The following is a 13,876-nucleotide window of genomic DNA, read 5'->3' on the forward strand; positions in this document are numbered from 1 at the left end:
ATTAGACAACATATTGATAAGGAAATAGGATTTTTAAACATTTGCTTTAAGAAATTAAATGTGTTTAACAATATTTAGTGAAAGTCTTTTTCAAAACATGTATGTGGATACTATGAACTGATACCGAATGCTTTTAAATGGAAATGTTGTCACATTGCCAAGAATTGCAGAGGAATCAGTCAACAATAGGAAACAATTCTCTTTGTCCACAGCACTGTTTTTTTCTATGCTTTTTTTACTGCAGGTTTTCTATGTACAGAATTATGTAGCTCATTAATTTCCACAGATTTCAGAGATCTAGCTTTGATTATAGAACCATAGAATGGTAGGAGTTGGAAGGGACCTCTAGAGATCATCTAGTCCAATCCCCGTGCTCAAACAGGTCTACCTAGATCAATTCACTCAGGAACTTGTCCAGGCTGGTTTTGAAAAACCAGTTTCATTGCTGGCTGGGCAAAATCATGACATCCAGAGGAGATTCCACAACCTCTTTGGGCAGCCTGTGTCAGGGCTCCCTCCGTCTTACAGGAAAGAAGTTTTTCCTTAAATGGAACTTTTCATGTTCCAGCTTATGTCCATTACCCCTAGTCCTGTCACTGGACACTACAGAAAAAAGTGTTGCCCTATCCTATTGACATACACCTTTCAAATACTTTTAAGTATTAATGAGATCCCCCTTCAGTCTCCTCCAGGCTGAACTGTCCCAGTTCCCTCAGCGTTTCCTCATAAGAAAGATGCAGTAGTACTCTCATCATTTTAGTGGCCCTGTGCTGGACTCTCTCCAGAAGTTCCCTGTCCCTCTTGAACTGGGGAGACAAGAGCTGGACACAGGATTCCAGATGAGGCTTCAGCAGGGGAGAGTACAGGGGTAGAAGAACCTCCCTTGACCTGCTGGCCACACTCTTCTTGATGCATTCCAATATGCCATTGGCCTTCTTGGCCACGAGGGCACATTGCTGGCTCATGGTTAGTTTATTGTCAACCAGCACTCCCAGGTCTCTCTCCTCAGAGCTGCTCTCCAGCAAGTCACCCCTAGCCTGTCCTCAGGTGCAGGACTTTGCACTTGCCTGTGTGCAAATGCACACTCATGAGGTTCCTCCCTGCCCAGCTCTCAAGCCAGTTGAGATCCCGCTGAATGGCAGCACAGTATTCTGGGGAATCAGCCACTCCTCCCAAGTTTGGTGTCCTCCCAAGTCTGGTGTCATCCGCAAACTTGCTGAGGATACACTCTGTCCCCTCATCCAGGTCACTGATGAATATGTTGGACAAGATTGGCCTCAGATTCAATCCCTGTGGATCTCCACTGGCCACAGGCCTCCAACTTGATTCTACGCCAATTTGATTCTTGATTCTAGGTTCTTTCATTCAGTCAGTTCTCAATCCATCTCACCATCCATTCATCCAAGCTACACTGCCTGAGCTTTCTGATGATGATATAATGGGAGACAGTGTCAAAGGCCTTGCTGAAGTCAAGGTAGATGACATCCACTGCCCTCCTCTCATCTACCAGCTAGTTATACTCTCATAGAAGGCTGTCAGGTTGGTCAAGCAGGATTTCCCCTTGGTGAATCTGTGTTGAATCCCTCTGACCACCATGTTTTCCTTAATGTGTTTAGGGATGGCATACAGGATGAGTTGTTCCATCACCTTTCCAGGGATGGAGGTGAGGCTGACCGTCCTGTAGTTTCCTGGCTCCTGCTTATTGCCTTTTTTGAAGACTAGAGTGACACTGGCCTTCCTCCAGTCCTCAGGCAACTCACTGTCCTCCATGATCATTCAAAAATGATGGAGAGTGGTTTAGCAATAACATCAGCCAGCTTCCTCAGCACTCATGGTTGCATCCCATCAGGTCCCATAGATTTGTGGGTATCAAGCTTGCCCAACAGGTTTCTAACTTCATCCTTATCCACCAAGTGTAGGTCTTCCATTATCTAGACTATTCTACTATCCTCAAGGGACTGGACTGCCCAAGAGCCAGCCTTGGTGGTGAATACTGAGGCAAAGAAAGCATTCAGTAGTTTCACCTCTCTGCATCTTCTGTCACCAAGACAACCTCTTTGTTCATCAGTAGGTTCACATTCTCCCTAATCTTCCTTTTGCTGTTTCTATATTTTAAAAAGCCCTTCTTATTTTCCTTTAATTCCTTTTCCAGGTTTAATTCCAAAAGGGCTTTGGCCTTGGTGGTTTTGTCCCTGCATACTCTGGCGATGTTTCTATACTCCTCCCAAGCAACCAGGCCCTTTTTCGACCTCACAGAGATTTCTTTCTTCTCCTCAAGCAGTTCCAATAATTCTATTTTTATCCACGTAGGCCTCTTTTTTCTTTTTCCCAATTTTTCTACTTGTGAGGATACACCAAACTTAGGCTTTCGGTGAAACTACACAAGTTTATGTGGCAATAGCACCATAACCAGCAATATATATTATTGTCATTTTCACTGTACTATATCTATTTCACAAACAGGTCCAATACATTAGAGAGTAAACACATTAGAAGTGTGACCACAAGAAACTAGGAATGTATCTCAGAACTTCTTACATCTGCTTTCAAGTATTCCAAAGGGGTTCTACAAGACTAATTATTTTTAGAGTACGGGTATGCAGTGATAAAAGATACTACAGAATATTCTATATTCCATGTGTCAGTCTATTAAAGAATATGTATGTTCTTTCTAACAAATAAAAGAAATCATCAAAAGTGTTGTCTTGTAACTTTGTCCAAAAGACAAAAAAGATAGAAAAAAATTTTTTAAAATGTAGTCAAAACAAAATGCTGTATTATTTTGTGTCTTTGCTCTTCCATAAGTATTTCTTAATTGTGCAAAAGATTGGCATTAACTATTTTTTAAATAAAACACAAAACAAAAGTGGTAAGAGACAATTGTAATTATAGAAAAAGAATCAATACTAGAAAGATCGGTTATAAACTAATCATGGAAATGGCTCCAGAGTTAAGCATTTCCCTCTAGAGGGGACGTCAGCTGCACTCAAAGATGCCCATCTCTCAACTTCTCATGAGCTCATTGTATGAACTCTTTCAGAATGTAGTATGGACGGCAGTGCTGCTTGTTTTCTAGCTCTTCCTACACTGATGCAACATGCACTTATACTTTTAAACTGAGCCAGAAGAGCATATAATATGTCATAATTCTATTGAACAGGATGTTTAGATGAACAACAGTATTTACTGAGAATTACTTAAAATTATAAGATGCAAGCTAGCATATAGAGGAGCTCTCAAATACTTCAGTCATTTGTTTTGAAAACATTAGAAGACTACAGAACTGCATCAATATGACACACTTCTTCATGCATGTTTTTATACTGGAGTTTTTAAAGACATTGTTGATGAACAGAAACCAGGTGGTGAAAAAACCCCAAACCAAACAGCTTAACAGTTCACTTCTTAGCTGGAAGTTGTTACAATTGCTGTAAATTTCACTCCCTAACCTTAATACAACAGTCTTTATCCTCTGCCATATCCAAGAGATATGCAGACCTCAGCATCTTGAATTTGTCAGACACCAATCTGCTGGAAAAAGGGAGGGGATGGAAGAAGGGACATTTGAAGAAAGAATGGTTTTGGGAGAGATCTCTGAATATTGTCTTAAATACTTAGGACTGTCCTGCAAAGCATAGTTTCAAGCAGTACAGGCATAACGTGGAGAAAGATGATAATTTTTTTCTCATTCTTCTTCACTACATATGTACTTCAGCATTATGGGTAACAAGCTAAATTGTGCTGACCTTTATCAGAGACAGGGTTTAACTGCTGAAGGAGAAGTAACATTGCTACATGCCATGTTGTCCATTTGCCACTGCACTTTCTAGGCATCCTGATAACACTCAACCACACTAATGAGCACATCAGCTCAACACACTTACTCACAAATCCCTTTTGAATCATTCTATCAGCTCCAATTGCAGGGGTGAATGTAAATGCTAGTCCCAGATCTGCAGCTAGTTTACCAAGCAGGAAGACACATTTTAATTTACAAGAGCCTCAACTATGGCTCATCAAAATAAGAAAGTTTCTCTTAATTATATTCCATGCCATCGTGACATTTTAACCCTGTAAGACTACATTGTCATTTCATGACAACATGCTCAGCAGACTTCACAAAGGTCACATATAACAAGTGGTACATCACTACAGTAAAGTTGAAAGATGCCCATTTAGGAATCTCACAATTTGTTCATAAAGAGACAGATGAAGTTGAAGACATGCATCACTTGATTACTTCTTAAGAGCAATGCTCCCACTTATAAACTCACGCCAGAGAATGCTGGAAGCAGTTATAGAAGAGGGCAGATAAAGGTCAATTCAAAGTCCATTCACAACAGCTAAGAAATATCTACCTATTTTCAGGTAAGAACTTCCTATCGTAGCAGTGCTAGATATATCTGTTTCACATATTCATTTTCCTCTATAGGGCAATACAGAACTCAACAACCCTAAAATTTCCGCTTCATTTTCTCACTGACAGTCTAGGTCTCCAAGTCAGTACTATCTCCTATTTTTTTTCCTGCATGATTTGCTGAGGCCATTTTAAACATCACCAAGTAAGTTGGCTTTTTTTCATCAAATCCTGCTAATCTAATATTTAAACAAGGACAACATTTAATAGTAAATCTGCCTTAATCCTCTTATGTACTCACTTCTAATCATCTTAAGGATAACATATTGTTGTTCTACTATACCTTATGCTGCTTCTCTTCTTCCTCCCCAAGTTTTGACTTCAGTTGTGACCAATCAACCCACTGTAGAACTCTGCTCTGAGGAAAGATGTCCATTAGCACTAAAAAGCAGGAGACTTTTAAAACCATTCAGAAAGCTATGCTAACTACCATTATACCAAGTTCCAGATACAAAACAAAATGGAGGTGTGTATCCTGGTAAGTATGTGAAACCCATTTTCTCTTTCTTTTCATAACTCTTGCATGGAGTTATTCACAAGCACCAAAGAGTATAGAGAACACAGAGCTTGTCATTGGCAACTGAAGTCCCATTCAAGTTCACAGCAAGTGACATATACAAGTGCTGTTACTGTTAAGAGGTGTTATGAATGCCACCTTCCATACAATAGAAGAAAGCCTGTTCTCAGTACTAAATAATGTAGAGCAGCAGGTCTAACACATGGAGGCTCTTCAGTAGAAAGTGCATATGAAGTTGCCTATCTCCACATTTCTCTTTTAAATATGACTGTGAAACTGAGTTAGAGAACAAATGAAGAATCGACCTCTCAAAACCAGCATCTTTAAACATGAAATAACCATATGTGTGGCAGATCATCTGTTAAACTGGCAGTGATAATTGTGTCATTTCATTGATGTCTAAATAACAAGTTAAACATTATTAGTGTACACAATATATACTATTGAGGTTGCATTTTGATCCAGATTTTCTTCTTATTTGTAACTTTTCAATGCATACAGAATTCCATTCTAGTTAATCACATTTTTAAAAAGCTGGTAGCGTTTAAGGAATAAGCAAGTTATGTTGCTGTTCACAAGCAGACACCAATTACATCACTTTGTTTCAGAAAACAGGCAACTGGAATACTGAGTCATAAATGGTTTTAAATTTGCATGTAGTACACACATTGATTTTCAGAGTGATTTTTCATAGGTTTCAAGGGCAGTATGTTGCCTTAGTGCCATTTATCTATATTTGGGAAGGGAGATTAGTAAGGATATGGTATTAGAATCTGTGCCTGAGTAAAGTAAAACAAGTGTAGTATATGGGCAGATAAAATTTTTTCCTGCTTAAACTACAGAGGTTACAATAGACATTCATGTTTCAGAAAAGTGAAAGGTAACAAGAAAACACCGGTGGTTCTTATTTAATATTAATGAAATAAGATCCAAGAAGATCTTATTCTGTTCTGTTTGGATAATAGTGGCCCTTACCTCCTGAGCCATAATTTAAAATAATAATGAAAGCAGCACAGTATTTACTTGTACGTCATACTCTCTATATATAAACGGCTTGCCTACACCGCTCATTGAGCTTGTCAAACCCTTTGGCAGCAGAAATCAATTTTTATTTGAGGCTTGTACAGAGACCAGCACAGTAGGGTCCTGATGTTGTTTGGTAACTCAAAGCATTGGTAATATAAAGGAATAAAAATTGTCAGTGTCACTCAGGAAGTTGTTCACGATTGTCATAAATCACTGATCTGCTTAGATTTGATTTATATGCTGAGGTCTTTTCATTCAGGGTGAATGAAGAAGCAATGAAAACAATTTCACATGGGAGGAGCCGACACAATTGCAACCACTGCCCCTAGATGAAGTCAGCATAAAGAGCCTCAGGATCAATTACGTCAAAATGGCCAAGATCTAATGTAAATGCAGAGGTCAGAGCACCTGTTGAGTCAAACATGTGGGCCATGCAGCTCAGTAAAGAAATCTACACAAACATCCGAGCAAGTGCTGAGGAAATGAAGAGGTAGAGTTTCAAAATTTAGGCACAAATTTCTCTTGCAGCAGAACTGAACAAGCCATGCAAGGAAACTTTCCCATCTCCTTCATTCCTACTATATACAGTAAAACAAGAGAATGTTTCACCACCTAATGGGAACAGTCTTCTTAACTGCTCAAGCGATAGTGATACATAGCAAAGTAATTTATCAAGATCCCATTCTTGCATAAAAAGAAAAGAAATGGGGTGCAAATTCATGGGAAACTAGTTGAACAAATTTATTTCCTTAAAGAGTACAGTGTTCCCATTCAACGATGATGATGTGAAGGAGAAAGAAGAATTGAGATCTATACACTAATTTGCAATCACCTTCTATCTCTGGCTGCAAAGGAGGAACTACCTTAATGTTAGACATTTTTGTGTTTTGTGTTAGTGTGAGGGGGAAAAAAAAGGTTTACTTTTTGGTAGGGTTGGTTCTTCATGATTTCTTCAGCAAAAAGAAACAGAGTAAACTAAACAAACTACGATAAAGAAACTACAACCTCTTTAAAAGCCCTAGTGAAACACTTTTCTAGTGACATTTTGTGAAGCAGATGTGGAGCTTGGACTGGCCATTCCAAATATTAAGCCAAACACCTCTACGGCCTCCAGCAGTCCAGACACTACAGCGAAGACCTGTGCAGCTGAGCTCTCCCTCCATACAGGTCTTGCCCCATCACAGCTTGCTAGCAGCTGTAAGCATGGGGATCAATGTGTATATGAGCAAAGTACAGTCTAAAGAAACTAAGTGATAACAGAGGATTTACCAAACCTGAATTTGCTATGTACAGAAAAGCCTTTGATAGGAGCCTGAATGAGGAGATATAAGGCAGCAAATATTCATTTCAGTACAGCCCTGGTGAGGTCACTGAGGGTCTTCCACTGATATTATCAGGTGTTTCATGTAACTATGTAAAGGCTTGAATTCAACCACACAGTTTTGCACACACTTAACTTTTAAGACACCACTTTTGTTGCCTTTGGTGGAACAGTTGCTCATAAGCCGTAAAGTTAAGTATCTATTCAAGAGCCTTGCTGATTTTCAACCACAAATTTTTACCCTAGAATAACTAAATGGTATAGTCCCATTGACAGGTAATTAATCATCCCTGTGTATGATTGCATCTGGACCAAATAGAGGAAAAAAAAATATCAAAGTAATCTCCAGTAAAAATATACCTGAACAATAACTCGGACATGTGGAGTTCATTTATTGTTTTGACTATTTACTTATAGCAATATCAGTTTGCTAGTAGTATGCTATTAGAAAATGTTTTTCATTATTCATTAACAATGCCTGTTCTGAAAAAGTTGAATTTATCTCATTCTTCTCAGCTCAAAGAAGCTTAATTTTAGATATAAAAAATTGTGCTGTCATTAGTGTATCTGTGAGTTATTGAGTCACACAGGTAGAAAAGCAGCAAACACATACAGTGATGGAATCTCTTCCTCATCTACTTTGTAGAGATTCAGATTTATCTTACAGATTGACAGAGATAAGAGAGTTAGTCAGCAAGCCAAAGAAATCTCTCTTCTGAGCTATTTGAATGAAACATTGAAATGGAGGTTAGGACAGCAACTCAACTCACCAACATTTCAGAAGGAAAAAAAGTAGCTATTTTCCCATGCTTAAAGTTTATTTGATTTAATGTTGAGAGCTTGAACACTTTCTAAGCCCAGAGACCATGGACAAAAAGGGGAGGTAAAATCCCAGCACACTACTAGGGTGAATTAAGTGTACAGGCTACAAATCCCAAATCGGTGGACAAAAACAGATTAGACTATAAATGCATTTTTCTAAGAGGTCAAAAGGTCAGATGTCAGGAAATTGGACAAATAAATAGAGGCAAACACAAGGAAAGAGATAGGCAAAAACTAAGGTATTTTTCAATAAAAATGATAATGAGCAGTGCCTTATATAAGACTAGGAATAATAAATAAAAAGGCAATCTGACAATACATTTTTGCAGTTATTGAATAAGAGACTTGCACAAAACTTTCCAGAAAGACTTTGAGGAAATATCAACTCTGGTTGGGGATAGTCGAAACAAAAGGGAAAAAGACATTCTGAAACATAGCAAGCCTGGAAATCATGACTGCACGTTCAAAGAACATAAGTGAAGCTAATCCAGTGAAGATACTGAAGTTTCACAGACATGTCACTCATGAATAAGGTAGTTATTTGTACTAGAAAAAGATAACTATTTTGTCTGCAGTTACATTGAAAGCTCATACTAGATATTAAGGGATAATCAAAGTAAAAAGATTTTTGTGTTAGCAGAGATAGTTCATAGAATCACAGAATAGTTGAGGTTAGAAGAGACCTCTGGAGGTCATCTAGTTGCCCAAGACTACAGTCAGTTGCCCAGGACTGGGTTCACTTGGAGTATCTCTAAGAGTGGAGATTTCACAATCACTCTGGGAAACTTTTTCTGATTTTTATTTAACCTGATGGTAAGAAAAGGTTTTCCTTATGTTTAAATGGGATTTCTTGTATATTAATTTGTACTTACTGTTTTCTGGCCTTTTACTGGGCACCACTGAGAATAATCTTGATCTGTCTTCTCTACACACTCCCATCATATTTATATATATCAAGTCTTTTCTTGCAATGGCTGAACTGTCCCAGCTCTCTCAGCCTTCCCTTACATGAGAGTTGTTTCAGTCCTATAAATACGTATCTCTGTGGTCCTCTGCTGGAATTACTCCAGTATGTTGATGTCTTATATTGGGGAGCCCAGAATCAGACACACTACTCCAGATGCAACGTCATGAATGTGGGGGAGAACACCTCTCAACCTGCTGGTGACACTCTTTCTAATGCAGCCGAGGATGCTGTTAGTTGCCCTTGCCTTGAAAACACAATGTTGGCTTCAGGGCCAATTTTTTGTCTATCAAGAAAGTAGCTTTGCAGAAAAGACATTGGGGTCCATCTAGTCATTCCCCACTATGTACTGGTGTAGCATGTAGCAATGATTGTGAAGTCCCAGGAAAAAAAAAAAAAAACAACTTTATCCCAACAGGGGTAATGGAAACAATCAGAAAATTGTACACAGCAGTTCAGTCAGCTTTAATCATTGCCCTTTAAGTAGTAAGGATTCACTAAAGTATAAAATTATAGTTCAAGCTCCCAATTTTTCTTTGTGGATCATATTGTAAAACAACTGTATTTATTATTTGTTAAATGTTGCTAATGTGATCTAAGTAATAAAATTAAATCCCAGTTTATGTTACTGTTATATCTTTTTCTCTAAAGGGATCTTGAAATTTAAAAAATTTATTTTTCCAAGAATCAATAATGCAATTTACTTAAAAGACAGAAAATATACACTAGAAACCATAAAATGAATACTATTTGAACAATGATAGAGGATTTGAAAAAGTGAATTTACTGTCCCCAAAATAATAAACAGACCCTTCTCAGTGACTGGCCAATTTATAATCTGATCCAACTAAGATTTATGTACCTGTTTTACACATGATAAGGTATCCCATGTACTTAAAAAAAAACCAAAACCAACCTATTTTGTGATTAATCTTAGCCACAGTCTCCACTATACTCAAACCAGTAGACTTGGAGTAAAGATTTGTGATTCTTTTTTATTTCCTCAAGTGTTCAATCTTCATGTCAGAAAAACTGGAGAAAATTTTAAAATCTTTTTCTGGTTGACAAATATATTTTTCAACAGCTCAGCTTCAGGTTGTTTGAGAAATATTTATCACTCACCAAAATTATTCTTTATTCATCCCTTATGCATTTATATTTTAATATCAATAATATTGTATTAATTAGTATTTTCCATAAACTGTTATCAATAGTAATTTTATATTTCTATCCCTAAACTTTCCATTTACACTGTTTTTGAAGATACATTGTTACAATTCAGACATAAATCTTGGACATAGAGGTTTTGTTGGGTTTTGTAATTGAATGTTGTCATTATATCAGAGCAGTTTATGACCCTGGTAATGTTGGAAATATCCATGTATTATGCACACGAGTCTTTACATATTGGGATCCTAAATAGTTCTTTTCATGTTTCGCATAACATTTTTAAAGTAGTCAAACCAGTTGATTTTTAAGATTGTAGCATAACTTTTCCTTGTTGCTGTAGAGATTTAAATGGGCATAAATATGAAAGCTAAATCATTTCCATAAATATTTCAAATAACACCAGATAAGGTAAGGCCCTGTCAGCATTTCTTTAACAAGTCATTATTTTCTAAGAGACTCTAACTCAAGTGTGAAAAAAGCCAAGCTTCTCTGTGGATTCCAACTTAAAATTAAGAGTGAGAAATCATTCAGACTAACAGAAAATTGTGTATAGCAAATGTGAAAAGATACAAAGGTAGTACAAGACGTCACTCAGTCTCCAGCCCTCCCTGCAGAAACTGTGGGTTTCAAATGCTTTGCTGTTTCTGTAAACTATATTCCTGTGTCTTAAATTGGTCTTCTTCATTTATAGATAAAACATATTTTTTCACGTGTTCATAACACAGATTACCAGTTTTGGACATGAACTAGTACAGAACAGAGGGGGGGAAAATAAATAGAATTGACCACAACACTCTATTTTCAAATCTGTTTTGCTAAGTGTTTATTCATTCTTCTCAAAAAATTCATAAGCGTTTGAGATGGTGGAGTGAGTTTTTATCCCTGCCAACCAAATAATCCTGGGTTTTAGGAGTAAGTCTGTTTCTCTAAACCTTCTTTCAAAGCAATTTTATTATACTGCAGTGCTTATGCTGTTATATAGCTATAGAATCTATAAATAATATTAGCCAGATGACAAAATAAGACATCCAGACCCAAGTAATTATTTTCACAGTGTCAACTCACAGACCAGTAATTCTATAAGGTATGATTTGTATTAATTAGTAGACAAAAATAATGGCAACACTATGCATTTGTAAGAGCTCGTATGTAGTGTGATTGAAGTTTAATTTCTCCAATTTGCCTCTGTCCTTAAAGTCTGGAGCAGCACCTGAAGAAGGCTCCAACCAGTTTCTGTGTTGTGATATCATATACAATGGAGTATAACATAGGTAACAGATTAACATCTTCATACCCCACTTTTATTTGTATAATGTCATTAAAAGCATTATCGCACAGGTAATATTATAAAAGTGATATTATTTCAGGCTTTAATGAAAACTCAACATCATTAATTTTCAAGAGATTTTAAAGATCATTAATATACCATCTAGAATGGTGAGAAAATATTAGCTTTGTAATAAAAACTTTTAACACCTTTTCCCTCCACCCTCATTCCCCTCAGCTTTCTCAGCAATCACCAGTCTCATGCAGTATACATTTAACACAACTTTCTGCTTTGGCTTAAAGCATGATTTCTGTAGTATATTGCCAAAAGGTTGATGAGTGCAACTGAAATGCATTTTTGCTTTGATAAAGATGTAAATACTTGTATTAGAGATTCAAGATTTTCACATTTGATATACTGACTTTTACCTCAGTGACTTCTAATCAAAAAGGCACATGCCTAGATCTCACTACCATTTCTCAACCAGTGTAGTACCACAAATTGTGAATAACATCATCACTTTGAGCACACCCAATTATATATGTAAAACTCAGTCACTTTCCAAATTTTTCCCATGTCTACTTGAGAGCTCCATTTTGTGGCACTCATGATTGCAAATATTGACTGATACATCTGAATAGCATGGGAACTCATTTGAAAAAGTCTCAAACCCATCTGGGATCAAAAGTACGTGCTTGAAAGTTATCACAATCCCTTCTTCCCTACAAATACAAGAGCTAAGAGAACTAGTAAAAAGTAATGCTCTTAGGATACTATTCTAAATAAAATGACCAATATTTCCCTTAGGATGTGGAAAAAACATCTTGAAGTATCAAAAGGTTGCTACTTCAACCTTTTATTTTATAACAGTGATACTCAACTTCGAACAGAAACCTGAAATATCTCACAGGAAGAAACTAATTACTTGAGATTCTACCAAGTTGCGCGCTGCTTTGCAGAAACAAGTATCATTATTCTACATGGTATGCCCAGCTACATACTCTGTGAAAGCATTGCTAAGTGACATTTCAGCCTTTTGCTAATTTATGTTTAAAAAGAACAGCACTATGCTCTATATGAAGCTAGTAGCCTTATAAATGATATTTGACAGTTCCCTAACATAAATCCGTGTTTCAGTTGGATATAACTTTGCATGTTTTAAATATTGAGGCTGAACTTTACATGCACACTTAGAGATAAATAGAGTGGGCCATTCTTCACATCCAGTGCAGGAAAGACTGTTGTTTGCACCAGACATGTACATTACCTTAGAAAGTCTGAAGTCATGGTTGTAGGAAGATGCTTAAAAAAGAGGGATACTTTAATATGTAGGGCAGTTAAACAGTGCTCCAGTAAACCACCAGTGCTGCCCCCCAATACTTCTGCTTAACTTTAGTAAGCACAAACAAATTTGTCACAGGTTACCTGTCAGTAAGTATTCATGGTTTTCTGCCAAGCAATGCTTTTACATAAATTCCACAACTAAAATATTGAAAGTAGGATTTGAACATAAGTAATATCCTGTATGCTAAGTGAGTTGAAGATTCATGCCTTAAATTAGCCACACAAATTTAGTAGGTCCTTGGCTTCAGCCGCTTGGACCTATAAAACTGGATATCAATATCAACCAGTCTCAGCAAGAAGTTAATTAATGAATGTTTGCAGAATATCCAGACTCTGTATTGAGCCATTGCTAGTATAGTTCCTCAATAAACTAATAATTTTGCATTCAATACAAGGGTTGAGAAGGTAGAGATTTGAAGACAATGTTAGATAAAATATTCATTGAACAAAGCTGAGGTCTGAGAAAGCTGACAAAAAATACTACCATCTTTAATTACATTATTGCACATTTTATTATAACAAATGTGCAAAGGTGATGAATTGAGGTCACCTAAGCAAACAATTCTAGCACTTCCCAATTTTAACATATGTAACTTGCAACCTTAAAATTCTTTAGTGCAGGATTTTTGGAAGCAGTACACCATGTATTTGTAAGAAAGCCAAAGCCAGCTGCATGAATAAATGCAAAACCCTTGCATACCACAAATCTACCTAGATTTATATTTTTCTCCAGATCAGAATGTGTCAAATCTCTTTGATCTGTAATTTCTACCAAAAATTCAACACTCAGAGAAAACACTTTCCAGACAGTGTGAAAGGACTCTACAATGTGGTGACCTTGACTGTAGCCACTCTGTCACTCCCCCTCCTCAGCTGGACAAGGGAGAGAGAATACAACAAAAAAGGCTCACAGGTCAAGATAAGAACATGGAGAGATCACTCACCAATTACCATCTCAGGCAAAATAAGCTTAATTTGGGGAAATTATTTCATTTAATACCAATCAAATTAAAGTAGGATAACAAGAA

This window comes from Colius striatus, chromosome 1 (genome assembly GCF_028858725.1).
Source record: "Colius striatus isolate bColStr4 chromosome 1, bColStr4.1.hap1, whole genome shotgun sequence".
Taxonomy (NCBI): Eukaryota; Metazoa; Chordata; class Aves; order Coliiformes; family Coliidae; genus Colius; species Colius striatus.